The 15,379-nt window shown below is 43.9% G+C and overlaps 1 non-coding gene across 1 annotated transcript; it reads left to right on the top strand.

The window, feature by feature from the left end:
- The first annotated feature begins 325 nt into the window (after nucleotides 1-325).
- On the top strand, nucleotides 326-399 carry trnai-aau (transfer RNA isoleucine (anticodon AAU)). Its single transcript has one exon. It is a non-coding gene; the product is annotated as a tRNA-Ile (tRNA).
- The last annotated feature ends 14,980 nt before the right edge of the window (nucleotides 400-15,379 follow it).

The following is a 15,379-nucleotide window of genomic DNA, read 5'->3' on the forward strand; positions in this document are numbered from 1 at the left end:
GTCCACCTTATTAAGAGCAGTGCCTAATTGTTGTGCCATTGGATATAGCAGCATTGCCAGTAATGTCGATGCCAAATGTCATTAAATGGGCCAAGCTGATTTGTTAAGAACTCTTTTAATTAGCTATGAACTCTTGTGTACAGAATTCAGATTTCATAACTGGTTCTTCCCTGAAAAATTATCTAAAAGCTGAACATTTATTTTCTGACACTCATTGTATTGTTTTGTCACAATTTGAGTGCTGTAATCTTTGAACTTTACCTTTACCACTTGATTAATAAGCACACACACAACGTAGTGTGCTGTGTAAAACATGGTCTGTGTTGGTTGGTTAGCTCAGCTGGTTAGAGCGTGGTGCTAATAACGCCAAGGTCGTGGGTTCAATCCCCGCAGTGACCACGAGAGGCTCTTCCGTCGTTAGCAGGGCTGTGTCAGCGTTCGCCGTGGCTTTCCGCGGTTATGTTAGAGCCCGGGTGTCCTTGGAGAAGGAGCACGCGGTGTCCACCAACACCCTGGAGTTGTTCAGGGAGAGGTGGGCGCCGCAGGGAGTGGAGTGCATCATTTCTCCCTCCAACTCTATTTTGATTTAGTCCCTACCCACCCCTTCACTGTTTTGATCACACAGCACTGCCCTTTGATGCGAAGGGCAGTGTTTGTCACTGGCCACCCGGGTGTTTTCCTATCTTCCTGGTGGTGGAAATTGAATAAAAGATTGGTGCACTTTGTGTCTTTCACTGTGTCTCACACCTGCACACACACACCATGGGTGCTGGGGAAAAAATAAGCACTACCGCACTTAGGTGGTAGTGTGGGGGTTAAAAGAAAAAAAAAAAAAAAAGAAACAGGAGATTTGGCGACTTGGGTAAAAAAAAAAAACAGGAGTAGTGGAGTGCATTAAAAAAAAAAAAAATAAAAATAAAACATGGTCTGCTCAAAGACTGCCTGCAGCCTCTGGAACTGCATTTGGAAAGGAGGGCTAGGTTTGCCTGGAGATGTGAAACACCCAGTTGAGGAATTTGTCAATTCAATAGGAGTAGATAAGGTTTCTTTTATTCACTCATGGGATGTGGGTGTCACTAGCTGGGCAGCATTTATCACTGGTCCCTTGAGAATGTAGTGGTGAGCTGCCTTCTTGCTGCAGTCTGTGTGCCGTTGGTAGACCCACAATACTGTCAGGGAGGGAATTCCAGGATTTGGACTGTAGGAACAGCGATATATTCTCAAGTTAGGGTGATGAGTGGCTTAGAGAGGATCAGATGGTGTTCCCATGTATCTGCTGCTATTGCCCTTCTAGGCAGAAGTGGTCATGGGTTTGAAAGTATTGTATAATGATGTTTGGTGAATTTCTGCAGTGTATCTTGTAGGTAGTACACACTGCTGCTACTGAGTGTTGGTAGCAGAGGGAGTGGATAGTTATGGACATGATGCCCAACAAGCAGGCTGTTTTGTCCTGGATGGTATGAAGCTTCTGGAGTGTTTGTGGAGCTGTAACCATCCAGACAAATGGGAAGTATTCCATCACACTCCGGAATTATGGACAGGCTGTGTGGAACCAGGTGGTGAGTTACTTGTTACTGTATTCCTAGGCTCAGACCTGCTCTTGTAACCGCTGCGTTTCAGTGGCAAATCCAGTTGAGTTTTTGTTCACTGGTAGACCCCAAGATGTTGATAGTGGGATATTCAGTGATGATAACACCATCAATTGTCAAGGGGAGTTAGTTAGATTGTCTCTTATTAGAGATGTCATTGCTTGGCATTTGTGTGATACAACTGGTCCTGCCACTTGTCAACCCAAGCCTGGATGTTACCCAGTTCTTGTAGCATTTAAACATGAATTGCTTCATATCTGAGAACTCATGAATGGTGCTGAACATTGTGCTATTATCAGTGAATATCACCACCTTATGATGGAGGGAAGATCATTGATGAAGCAGCTGAAGATGGTTGGACCTAGGACACTATCCTGAGGAACTCCTGCAGAGATGTCCTGAAGCTGAAATAAGTGACCTCTAACAACCACATCCATCTTTTTATGTGCCTGGTATGACTTCAAGCAGGCTTCCATCATAATGTCCTGGTAAGAATAAACTTTAATCCCAGGCCCTTGGTCAGGTACCTGAATGACTTGGGCCTGCCATAGGTAACCATGGTGTCAGGGTCACTATTGAGACAGATACCATTCCCTTTCAATATGACAGCAGCAGACAATTCAGTTCAAAATTGGGTCCAGTCAGTAGCACTGACCTTGTCATAGGGGCAGTACCGCCAACACAGGACCCCACGTCCCTACCTTCTCCTCACTTCAGGCTACACTGCTCTCTAAGCTATTCTCCTCTCTGCCTTACAGGCTCCTCCTCTTTCTCCCAACAGTCTTCCTCTTCCCATGGAATGTGGCTGATTTCCTCCCATAATTCCTCACTCAAGGTCCAGGGATAGGGTCATTGTCATTGTCATTGTCATTGTCATTGTCATTGTCATTGTCATTGTCATTGTCATTGTCATTGTCATTGTCATTGTCATTGTCATTGTCATTGTCATTGTCCCCACAAAAGTCCACAGAAGTGGACAAAGTTACAGGCAGTGAGCATTTATTGAAACAATGATGGGAGTGGGTCTATTTATAAAAGGCTCAGGTGACGTGTTCTAACTGGCCTGTTCCCAAGTTAACCCAAACTCAACAAGCTCTACAAGGAGATTAATTTGTGATTTCCCCATTGACCTATTAGAAGTTAGCACACCAGGTGTCTGAGTTGAAAGACCAATGATCTAGTTCAGTGCAACTCACAATAATCTTGTCATTATAACTTCTCTCGTAAGCACACATTAATGGGTCCTATAAACTCAATGACAAAGCTCCCACAGCGTTCTTGCTGTAATGTTGTGTTTAACAAAGCTCTTTTTCAGTTTGCAGGGAGATTATCTGAGTCAATTTTGAATTTGTCTCGAAGAGGTTGCTTTATAATTCTCAGAAAGGGCTTTCACTTCAAGTGAATCCTAGTTTATTGATTTTCAGCTTATCTGAAATACTGAAACATGTGGAAGAAGTTCTTTGTAATTGCAAAGAAGTAGAGATTATACCATGACATGTAAATGATTCCTGTATATTTCAGTTTAGCTTCAATATAAAAACTTCACAATGTCTCAGTAATAAAATTATTACATTAATTTCATTTTGATTCATCTGTTTTCTATAAAACAATTTCAAACTCAGATAAATCAGCTCTTGTTGGACTTGATGATAAGCACAATTTATATGATTGTAGGATTTTGATTGGTAAGAGGTAATGACTGTAAAAATAGATGGATTAATTTTCTCCATTTCCCAGTTTTGAAATATTCCATGAAAATAAAACCATTGAATTTAAATAAAGGAAAGTACAAGGCAGCGTTGTGCAGAATGTTGATTTATTTTAAATGTAAATGGAAGCTGTTTTCCCTTTCAAGTGATTTAAGCATTATCCTTATGAAATTCCTCTTCATTCTCTCCAGAAAATGTCAATTAATGTGCATTTGAAAACAATTAAAAGCTGTAGAGAAAGCAGAAAATCCAAATTAAACAGCTTTACAAAAGCTGTAACTGAAAAATAAATGGGAACTTTAATCTTTATTTAATTGAACAAAAGATACAGGAGAATTTGTTCTGAGTCAACAAAATAATTGAACAGAGAGACCTTAGGGTTCAGGTACATCGTTTCTTGGAAGTGACATTACAGATAGACAGAATGGTGAAGAAGGCATTTATCAGGCTTGCCTTATTTGCTCAGAGCATTGAACATAGGAATTGGTACATCATATTGAGATTGTACAGGATTTTGGTGAGGCCAATAGTATTTTCAAATACTGTGATGTTTGGGTTGGCCTCCTATAGAAGAATATTATTAAACTGGAAAAGGTGTAGAAAAGACTTACAAGGATTTCAGAAGGTTTGATTTATAAGGAGAGATTGGATAGGCTAGGACTTTTATCCTTGGAGAGTTAGAGATTGAGAGATGACCTTATAGATGTTTATAAAATCATGAGGAACATAGCTATGGTGAATAGCCAAGGTCTTTTCTCCATGGTAGGATAGTCCAAAATTAGAGGGTATAATTTTAAGGTGAGAAGAGAAAGATTTAAAAGGGACCTGAGGGGCAATTTTTAACATGGAGGAAGGTGCATATTTGGAATGAATTGCTAGAGGAAGTGGGGGTCAAAACGTGTGGGGCTGGAAAAGCACAGCCGGTCAGGCAGCATCTGAGGAGCAGGAGAGTTGAGGTTTTGAGCATAAGCTCTCCATCAGGAATGTGGTAGATGCAAGTACAGTTCCAACGTTTAAAAGATATTTGGACAGATACATGATTAAGAAAGGTTTGGAGGGATACGGGTGAACTGGTAGGCATGGACAGGGATGATTCTGTGACTTTAGCAAATTGGTTATAGTTAAGAGGTTAGTGAGTAAGTAACAGTGCATCAATCTGAGAGATCAGTGCTTAGCGATCTTCAGAAGAGCAGACTGGAACCTAAGGCAATGGAATTGAAATTGATCGTAGGAGTTGGATTTTTGTTGCCAGTGAAGATAAACTCAGTTGGCAAATATTTTTGGCAGACCTACTTCAGTTTAACGGGATTCATTCTTCATGCCTGGGACAGGAATGGGACTGCATCAGGCTCACAAACCCTGTAAGGAGCATTGTCACTGGGAGGAGAGATTTCATCTGAATGAAACAAAGTTAGAGTGGGTCTAGCTGGGAGCTTTGTTCAACGTGGGAATACTGCTGTTAAACATTTTCTAAGTTCAATTTTAGAGTTTGGGAAAGGATATACAGGTACACAATCCTTTATCCAAAACCCTCAGGGCCAGGTGGTTTTCGGAATTTGGAAGTTTTTGAATTTTGGAATAAGTGACAGTTCACAGTGAAATTAAAAAAAAACAAACAGTAAACACACCCGTGAGTCCTACGAGTGCTGAGACAGAATTGATGCCTGCCTGTGCTGGGCCATGCTGCCACGTCACATCGGAGTGATGTGGGTCGAGTGGGTGTGGAGTCGGGTCACCTGTTAGCACACCAAACAACCTTGTTATACAGAAAAAAAAAAATCATGAAGGAAACCTTTGGAGGTTTTCAGATTTTGAGATTTCAGAGAAAGGATTGTGTACCTGTAACAACATTATAGAGCTGTAACTAGTCAGATAACAATACCCAAACAAGGGACAGAGTGTACAGACATATAGAAAGATTAGCAAGTAGGATTAAAGGGGGATAAACATGGTAAAAAAGATAAAATTAATAGCTATTAATTTGTAGTTTATTTACTATATACAAAATATAAATGAGTTGGATGAGGAAAGTGAGTGTACTGTAGCCAATTTCTTGATGGCATAAAAACTGGTGGGAAGGAAAGTGGTGAGGATGACACAGAGTTTACAGAAGGAGACAGTCAGGTTAACCAGGTGGGCAAAAATTTGGCTGATGGATCATAAGAGGGAAAATAGGAGGTCATGCACATTGACAGGAAGAGTTGAAAATGATATAAATGGAGAAAGACTGCAGGAAGCTGCAGATTATAGGCATTTAGGAATTTTCATGCATAACTCACAAAAAGCCAGCACACCTGTTCAGCAGGTAATAAAGAAGGCAAATAGAATGGAATATAAGTAAGGGATGTTTCCCCAAAACTATACAAGACATTAGTTAGGGCTGTAGTACTGCAAACAATTCTGGAATCTTATTGAAAGAAGGATATACTGGGATTGGAGGCAGTCCAAAACAAGTTCACTGGACTGATACTGGGTATGGAGGGATGGTCTTGTGAGACTACATGGTGGGCTGAAGGGCCTGTCCCTGTGTTGTAAGGTAGTATGTTCTATGCGAGTTCAGTAGTTTGGGCCTGTACGAGTTGGAGTTTAGAGGAATGAGAGGTTACCTAATTAAACTTAAGATCTTTAGAGGATCTAAAGGGGACAAATGTGAAGAGTGGAAGTGTCAAGGACCAGTGGGCATGGAGGGTCACCCAGTTAACACAGGTGAGGGGGAATTTCTTCTCACAAAGAGGAATGTCGAGGCTAGATCATTAAATATATTCAAGTTTAAAATAGACATTTAATCAGTTTCAGAAGACAGATCGCAAATTATTGTCACTTGTATTTGAATCTGTATAGGTTGCCACAAAAAGCTGTACCATTTAATTACAGAACTTTTATGTTAAAAAAGACAAAACTCAGACAAATATCATTTTCTGTACATTTCACGGCCTCTTGGTTTTAGGAACTGGCCATTGCTGAGGACCTGTGTCAGCTTGGTTAACCTGACTGTCTCCTTCTATAGACCCTGTGTCACCCTCACCACTTACCTTCCCACCAGTTTTTATGCCATCCATAAATTGGCTACAGTACACTCGCTTTCCTCATCCAACTCATTTATATTTTATATATAGAGTAAATAAACTATAAGTTAATAGCTATTAATTTTATCTTTTTACCAGGTTTATCCCCCCCTCGATCCTACTTGCTGATGCTTCTCTACGCATGTACACCCCGTCCCTGTTTTGGGTATTGTTATCTGACTAGTTACAGTCATGTAATGTTCTTTTATCCTTTCCCAAACTTTAAAATTGAACTTGAATATGATCTAACAGCAGGCTTTCCACTTTGAATCAAGTTTCCAGCTAGACCCAGTCCTCCTCTGTCTCATTCAGATGAAATCTCTCCTCACAGTGACAGTGCAGCTTCCAGGGTTGGTGAGCCTCATACTGTCCAATTCCTATCCTGGGAATTAATCCCTTTGAACCGAGGTAGCCTTGCCAAAATATTTCTCAATTTGGGTTATTTGTACTGGTAACAAAAATCCAACTCCGATGATTAATTCATCAGTAATTATGGGTTGTGGGGAAGAGGCAGGGAAACGGAGTTGAGGATTACCAGATCACCCAACATCTTACTGAATGGCAGAGCAGACTCGATGGGCTGAATGGCCTATTTCTGGTCCTACATCTTATGATTGTTTGGAAGGGGAATCATACATGGGCACAAAGGAGGGTGAGTACCAAGGTAGGCTGGTTATAAGGCTGCCTCATTTCGCTGGGACTTTGTTCCCCAGTTGTTTTAGAAACTGTTAGTTCATTTCGCCCTGACCTGTTACAGATTGTCAGTCTGCTGTGACTCCTTAAGACTACTCATTTTGCCAGGCCAGCTCCATAGTCACTCCTCACCAAGCATTCACTAAAACCAGACCTCCGGGACTTCACACAGGTGAAACAAAATCTTTAAACAATCTAATAAAGCCCTGTCTAATACAAACAGATTTTACATCTGGGGCCATCTGGTTTAGGTTAGAAAATATATGGTCACCCTTCCAACTGATTTAACAGAAATCTTTGTGGATATTTACCTTTTTTATTTCAAATTACAGAAAACATAGAACACTTCAGCGCAGTACAGACCCTTCGGCCCTCAATGTTGTGCCGACCTGTGGAACCAATCTGAAGCCCATTTATCCTACACTATTCCATTTTCATCCATATGTTTATCCAATGACCATTTAAATGCTCTGAAAGTTGGTGAGTCTACTACTGTTGCAGGCAGTGTGTTCCACGCCCCTACTATTCTCTGAGCAAAGAAACTACATCTGACATCTGTCCTACATCTATCACCCCTCAGTTTAAAGTGATGTCCCCTCGTGCTGGCCATCACTGTCCCAGGGAAAAGGTTTTCCATGTCCAAGGTAAAAACAATGGCTGCAGACGCTGGGAACCAGAGTTTAGATCAGAGTGGTGCTGGAAAAGCACAGCAGGTCAGGCAGCATCCGAGGAGCAGGAAAATCGACATTTCGGGCAAAAGCCCTTCACCTTTGGGGCCTTGGATAGAAGTGAGAGAGGAGGTGTGGGCACAGGTTTTGCAACTCCTGTGGTGGCAGGGGAAGGTGCCAGGATGGGAGGGTGGGTTGTTGAGGGGTGTGGACCTGACCAGGAATAGAGGCAGGAAGCCTGCAGGGTGGAGAGATAAATGAGAGGAGGGTGGGGATGGGGAGAAAATAGCATAGAGTACAATAGGTGAGTGGGGGAGGGGATGAAGGTGATAGGTCGGGGAGGAGGGTGGAGTGGACAGGTGGAAAAGAAGATAGGCAGTAGGACAAGTCATGGGGACAGTGCTGAGCTGGAAGTTTGGAACTAGGGTGAGGTGGGGGAAGGGGAAATGAGGAAACTGTTGAAGTCCACATTGATGCCCTGGGGTTGAAGTGCTTCGACGCGGAAGATGAGGCGTTCTTCCTCCAGACGTCTGGTGGTGAGGGAGCGGCGGTGAAGGAGGCCCAGGACCTCCATGTCCTCAGCAGAGTGGGAGGGGGAGTTGAAATGTTGGGCCACGGGACGGTTTCGTTGATTGGTGCGGGTGTCCTGGAGATGTTCCCTAAAGCGCTCTGCTAGGAGGCGCCCAGTCTCCCCAATGTAGAGGAGACTGCATCGGGAGCAACGGATACAATAAATGATATTAGTGGATGTGTAGGTAAAACTTTGATGGATGTGGAAGGGTCCTTTAGAGCGTTGGATAGAGGTGAGGGAGGAGGTGTGGGCGCAGGTTTTACAGTTCCTGCGGTGGCAGGGGAAAGTGCCAGGATGGGAGGGTGGGTTGTAGGGGGGGCGTGGACCTGGCCAGGTGGTCACAGAGGGAACAGTCTTTGCGGAAGGCGGAAAGTGGTGGGGAGGGAAATATATATCCCTAGTGGTGGGGTCCGTTTGGAGGTGGCGGAAATGTCGGCGGATGATTTGGTTTATGTAAAGGTTGGTAGGGTGGAAGGTGAGCACCGGGGGGGGTGTCCTTGTTACGGTTGGAGGGGTGGGGTCTGAGGGCAGAGGTGCGGGCTGTGGACGAGATGCATTGGAGGGCATCTTTAACCACATGGGAAGGGAAATTGCGGTCTCTAAAGAAGGAGGCCATCTGGTGTGTTCTGTGGTGGAACTGGTCCTCTTGGGAGCAGATATGGCAGAGGCGGAGGAATTGGGAATACAGGATGGCATTTTTTCAAGAGGTAGGGTGGGAAGAGGTGTAATCCAGGTAGCTGTGGGAGTCGGTGGGTTTGTAAAAAATGTCAGTGTCAAGTAGGTCGTCATTAATGGAGATGGAGAGGTCCAGGAAGGGGAGGAAGGTGTCAGAGATGGTCCAGGTAAATTTAAGATCAGGGTGGAATGTGTTGGTGAAGTTGATGAATTGCTCAACCTCCTCGCAGGAGCACAAGGTGGCGCCAATGCAGTCATCAATGTAGCGGAGGAAGAGGTGGGGAGTGGTGCCAGTGTAATTACGGAAGATGAACTGTTCTACGTAGCCAACAAAGAGACAGGCATAGCTGGGGCCCATACGTGTGCCCATGGCTACCCCTTTGGTCTGGAGGAAGTGGGAGGATTCGAAGGCGAAATTGTTAAGGGTGAGGACAGTTCAGCCATACGAATGAGAGTGTCGGTGGAAGGGTACTGTTGGGGACATCAGGAGAGGAAGAAACGGAGGGCTTGGAGGCCCTGGTCATGGCAGATGGAGGTGTAGAGGGACTGGATATCTATGGTGAAGATGAGGATTTGGGGGCTGGGGAAATGGAAGTCTTGGAGGAGGTGGAGGGCGTAGATGGTTTCTCGAACGTATGTGGGGAGTTCCTGTACTGGGGGGATAGGACAGTGTCGAGGTAGGTAGAGATGAGTTCAGTGGGGCAGGAGCATGCTGAGACAATGGGTCGGCCAGGGTGGTCAGACTCGTGGATCTTGGGAAGGAGGTAGAACCGGGCAGTGCGGGGTTCCCGGACTATGAGGTTGGAAGCTGTGGGTGGAAGATCTCCTGAGGTGATGAGGTTCTGTATGGTCTGGGAGATGATGGTTTGGTGATGGGGGGTGGGGTCATGGTCGAGGGGGCAGCAGGAAGAGGTGTCTTTGAGTTGGCGTCTGGCTTCAGCGGTGCAGCGGTCAGTGCGCCAGACTACCACTGTGCCCCCTTTATCTGTTGGCTTGATGGTGTGGTCGGGATTGGAGCAGAGGGATTGGAGGGCTGTGTGTTGTAAGGGTGAAAGGTTGGAGTGTGTGGGGGGGTAGACAAGTTGAGGCAGTTAATGTCCCAGTGGCAGTTGGAAACAAAGAGTTCGAGGGCAGGTAATAGGCCAGCGCGGGGTATCCAGTTGGATGCAGTGTGTTGGAGGTGGGCGAAGGGATCCTCGGAAGGTGGGCGGGAATCCTGATTGTGAAAGTAAGCTCGGAGGCGGAGGCGACGGAAGAATTGTTCGACGTCACGGCGTGTATTAAATTCATTGATGCCTGGACGGAGGGGGATGAAGGTGAGTCCTTTGCTGAGGACTGATCATTCGTCCTCAGTGAGGGGGGAGGTCTGGAGGGATGGTGAAAGCTCGGCAGGGCTGGGAGCTGGGATCTGGTGTGGGTGTAGAGCTGGGAGTGGGGGTGGAGCCTGTAACTGGAGTGGGTGGAGTGGTGGGTGGAATGGGGGTAGAGTCATGAGCAGGGGTGGTGTTCTCCTCAGGGTTCTGGGGGGCGGGGATGGTGACAGTGGGATCTATGGGGAGGGGGGGGGGATGTCAGCAGAATGCAGTGAGTGGCTTTGGTGGGGGCGGAAGTGATGGCAAACATGGCAGTGGGGGGGCAGGAGTCACTGAGCGTGTGACATCAGCAATGATGTGAGGGGCGGAAGTGATGTCACGTGTGGTGTATGAGGAATTGTGAGGGGCGGAAGTGGCTGTGGAAGCGGCCATAATGGGGGCGGAAGTGACGTCATCCATCACCGTGGGGATATCCACATTTTCCATGTCCACCCTATCTAACCCTCTGATTATTTTATTTGTCTCAATTAAGTCACCTCTCAACCTTCTTCTCTCTAATGAAAGCAGCCTCAAGTCCCTCAGCCGTTGCTCATTAGGCCTTCCCTCCATACCAGGCAACAACCCAGTAAATCTCCTCTGAATCCTTTCCACAACTTTCACATCCATCTGAAAAGATTGTGACCAGAACTGTACACAATACTCCAAGTGCAACCGCACCAGCGATTTTACAGTTGCAACATGACCTTGTGGCTCCGAAGCTCAGTCCCTCTACCAATAAAAGCGAACACATCTTCTTAACAACCCTATCAAACTGGATAGCAACTTTCAGGGATCTATGTATGGACACTGAGATCTCTCTGCTCATCTACACTACCAAGAATCTTACCATTAGCCCAGTATTCTGCATTCCTGTTGCTCCTTCTAAAATGAATCACCTCACACTTTTCCACATTAAACTCCATTTGCCAGCTCTCAGCCCAACTCTGCAGCTTATCTATGGCCCTCTGTAACCTACAACATCCTTTGTCACTATCCACAATTCTCCCTACCTTAGAGTAATCCGCAAATTTACTAACCTATCCTTCTACACTCTTTGTCCAGGTCATTTATGAAAATGACAAACTGCAGTGGCCCCAAAACAAATCCTTACGGTACACTACTAGCAACTGAACTCCAGGATGAACATTTCCCATCAATCACCAGCCTCTGTCTTCTTTCAGCTAGCCAATTTCTGATCCAAACCACCAAATCATCTTCAATCCCATGCCCCCCATTGTGCAATAGCCTATTGTGGAGAACCTTCCTAAATCCCTTGCTGAAATCCATATACACCACATCAGCCGCTTTACCTTCATTCACCTGTTTGGTCACCTTCTCAAAGAACTCAATAAGGTTTGTGAGGCACGACCTGCGCTTCACAAAACTGTGTTGACAATCAACGTATTCCTTTTGAGATGATTATAAATCCTATCTCTTATAACCCTTTCCAAACCCACAACCGAAGTAAGGCTCACTGGTCTATAATTTCCTGGGTTGTCTCTACTCCCCTTCTTGAACAAGGGAATAACATTTGCTATCCTCCAGTCTTCTGACACTATCCCTGTAGACAATGACAACATAAAGATCGAAGACAAAGGCTCAGCAATCTCCTCCCTGGCTTCCCAGAGAATCCTAAGTCAAATTCCATCCAGCCCAGGGGATTTATCTATTTTCACACTTTCCAGAATTGCTAACACCTCCTCCTTTTGAACCTCAATCCCATCTAGTCTAATAGCCTGTATCTCAGTATTCTCCTCCATGACATTGTCTTTGTCTTTTTCCAGTGTGAATATTGACAAAAAATATTAATTTAGTACTTCCCTATCTCCTTGGACTCCATGCACAACTTTCCACTACTATCCTTGATTGGACCTAACCTTTCTCTGGTCATTCTTTTATTCCTGATATACCTATAAAGAGCTTTAGGGTTTTCCTTGATCCTATCTGTTAACGACTTCTCATGTCTCCTCCTGGTTCTTCTTAGCTCTCTCTTTAGTTCTTTCCTGGCTAACTTGTAACTCTCAAGCGCTGTAACTGAACCTTCATGTCTCATCCTAACATAAGTCTTCTTCTTCCTCTTGACAAGAGATTCAACTTCATTAGTAAACCACGGCTCCCGTGCTCGAACACTTCCTCCCTGCCTGACCAGTAAATACTTACCAAGAACACACAGTAGCTGGTCCTTGAATAAACTCCACATTTCAATTGTGCCCATCCCCTGCAGTTTCCTTTCCTATCCTGTGCATCTTAAATCTTGCCTTATCGCATTGCAATTGCCCATTTATAACTCTTGCCCTGCGGTATATACCTATCCCTTCCCATTGCTAAAGTAAACATAACGGAATTGTGGTCACTATCACCAAAGTGCTCACCTACCTCCAAATCTAACACCTGGCCGGGTTCATTACCCAGTTCCCAATCCAATGCGGCCCCGCCTTTTGTTGGCTACCTGCATACTTTAGTCAGGAAACCCTCATGCACACATTGGACAAAAACTGACCCATCTAAAGTACTTGAACTATAGTATTCCCAGTCAATATTTGGAAAGTTAAAGCCCCCATAACAGCTACTCTGTCACTCTTGCTCCTATCGAGGGTCATCTTTGCTATCCTTTCCTCTACATCTCTGTAGAAAACTCCCAACAGGGTGACCTCTCCTTTCCTGTTTCTTATCTCAGCCCATACTACCTCAGTAGACAAGTCCTCAAACTTCTTTTCTGCAACCATAATACTGTCTTTTATGAACAATGCCACACCACCCCCTCTTTTACCATCTTCTCTGTTCTTACTGAAACATCTAAATCCCAGAACCTGCAACAACCTTGCCTGTTCCTGTTTTATCCATGTCTCCGAAATTACCACAACATTGAAGTCCCAGGTACCAACCCATGCTGCAAGTTCACCCACATTATTCCGGATGATCCCAAATTCAAAGAGGAATTTTTAAACAACGAGTATTATGAACCTTAACCAGACTTATCCTCTGTTTACGATCACTTACCATTGCCCAACATCTCAATGTTTCAACACAACGGGTTAAAGCCCTGAGAAGGACAAAAATGGAATCGGTTTCAAATGGCTTTACTGAATGTGGAGTTTCTGCCTTATGACTGATCCCCTGACCCTTCTCCCCTTGGCATTGGACCTGTTGGAAATGGGGCAAGGCCTCTGTGGATGGATTTTAAAAAAATCTGCAAAGTTTTCCTATCTCTATGAAAATTTGCCCCCTGTTGTCCAATCAAACTTTTAAACTCAGAAAAATAATATATCTTTCATACTATGAAACTTGTCACAGTTGTCATAAAACTGTCTGACTGATTTTTCTCAATAGAAAGTAAAGGGCTTGCTTTATAAAGCTGAGGATCTGACTGCAAAAGAAGAGCAGTAGGTGGTGCCAAAGACTTGATGTAGAGAAAAGTTCTGAAGAAGGGTCACTGGACTCAAAATGTTAACTCTGCTTTCTCTTCACAGTTGCTACCGAACCTGCTCAGTTTCTGCACAATTTCTACTTTTGACCCTTTATAAAGAAATATATGTCTGTTCAGCAATCATTAGATTATGGATTAACAATTGAACTTCTTTGAATAAAGAAAAATTAAAACATTGCAGAGGAAAGTTTATATTTTAGGTCAGGATTAATGTCCCAAGAGTTTGAATTGAAGCTGACTCATGTACTCAACAATTATGTTCATACTTAAGAACATCAAGAACAAATGCAAACTTGTTTGTACAATATTTCATTGGCTATAAGACAAAATTTTTAAAATGCTGTTGACAATTGAATTTTCTTTAACATAATTTAAGACCAATTTTCAGTCAAAGTTAATTAAGCCAAATAGAGTCAAAGATTATGAGGAATGGAAAATAAAACATTAAGTTTTATCTTACTTTTGAGAGAAGCAAGAATGTTTCTGTTTCAGAAAATCTTTCACATGATATATTCATTCGAAGAAATAATTTCAGTTTTGGCTCACAGACAGACCTCAGGGGCACATGCTCCTCTGCGTCTCAGGTTTCTGTGTTCCAGTGTTATTCTCGGGGAACACCACACTGTTGGAGGTGCTCTCTTTCAGATGAGATGGTAAACTGAGGTTCTATCGGTCGGTTCGGGTGAATATAAAAGACCACATGGCACTATTTCAAAGAACACAGGTGTTATCTCTCGTGCCCTGGCCAATATCTACCTCTCCAATCCCTCAATGAAATGGGAGAGATGTCCTGACCATAGCAAACAAGGGAAATTAGGGGTTGTATTAGATCCAAGCAAGATGCATACAAATTGGCTGAAATCAAAGCCCACTGACCTGAGGAGTGAGAGCAATTTAGAATTCATGAAGGAGGACAAGGGGATTAATTAAGAAGGGGAAAACAGACTACAAAGCGTATCTTGTGACTGCAAGACACAAGACTGAAAAACTGACTGCAAAACCTCCTATAGTATGTGAAGAGAAAAGAATTGGTGAAGTCAAGTGTGTGTCTTTTACAGTCGGAAACAGGGGAAGCTACAAAGGGAAACAAAGAAATGGCTTACCAATTAAATACCCTCTTTGGATTCGAGCTCCACATAGGAGAACACACAAAAAAAGTAATGTTGGCAAACACAGGTTTTAGTGTGAGGGAGGAACTGAAATCCCTGTTAATAGGCAAATGGTGTTAGGGAAATTGCTGGGATTAACGGCCAATAAATTCCAAGGGCCTGATGACTATGAGATATAGGAGCAGAATGAGGCCATTCAGCCCATCGAGTCTGCCCTGCCATTCGCTCATGGCTGATATGTTTCTCAACTCCATTCTTCTGCCTTCTCCCCGTAATTCATAATCCCTTTATTAATCAAGAACCTATCTCTCTGTCTTAAATACACTCAATGATTTGGCCTCCAAACCTTCTGTGGCACAGAGTTGCCACGCTCTGGCTGAAGAAATTCCTCCTTACCTCAGTTTTAAAGGGTTGTCCCTTCACTCTGAGGTTGTGCTCTTGAGTCCTAGTCTCTCCTATGAGTGGAAACATCTCCTCCACATCCACTCTATTCAGGCTTCTCAGTATTCTGTAAGTTTCAA

This window comes from Chiloscyllium plagiosum, unplaced genomic scaffold (genome assembly GCF_037043375.1).
Source record: "Chiloscyllium plagiosum isolate Xiang-an unplaced genomic scaffold, Cpla_swu_hap1 HiC_scaffold_34, whole genome shotgun sequence".
Lineage (NCBI taxonomy): Eukaryota > Metazoa > Chordata > Chondrichthyes > Orectolobiformes > Hemiscylliidae > Chiloscyllium > Chiloscyllium plagiosum.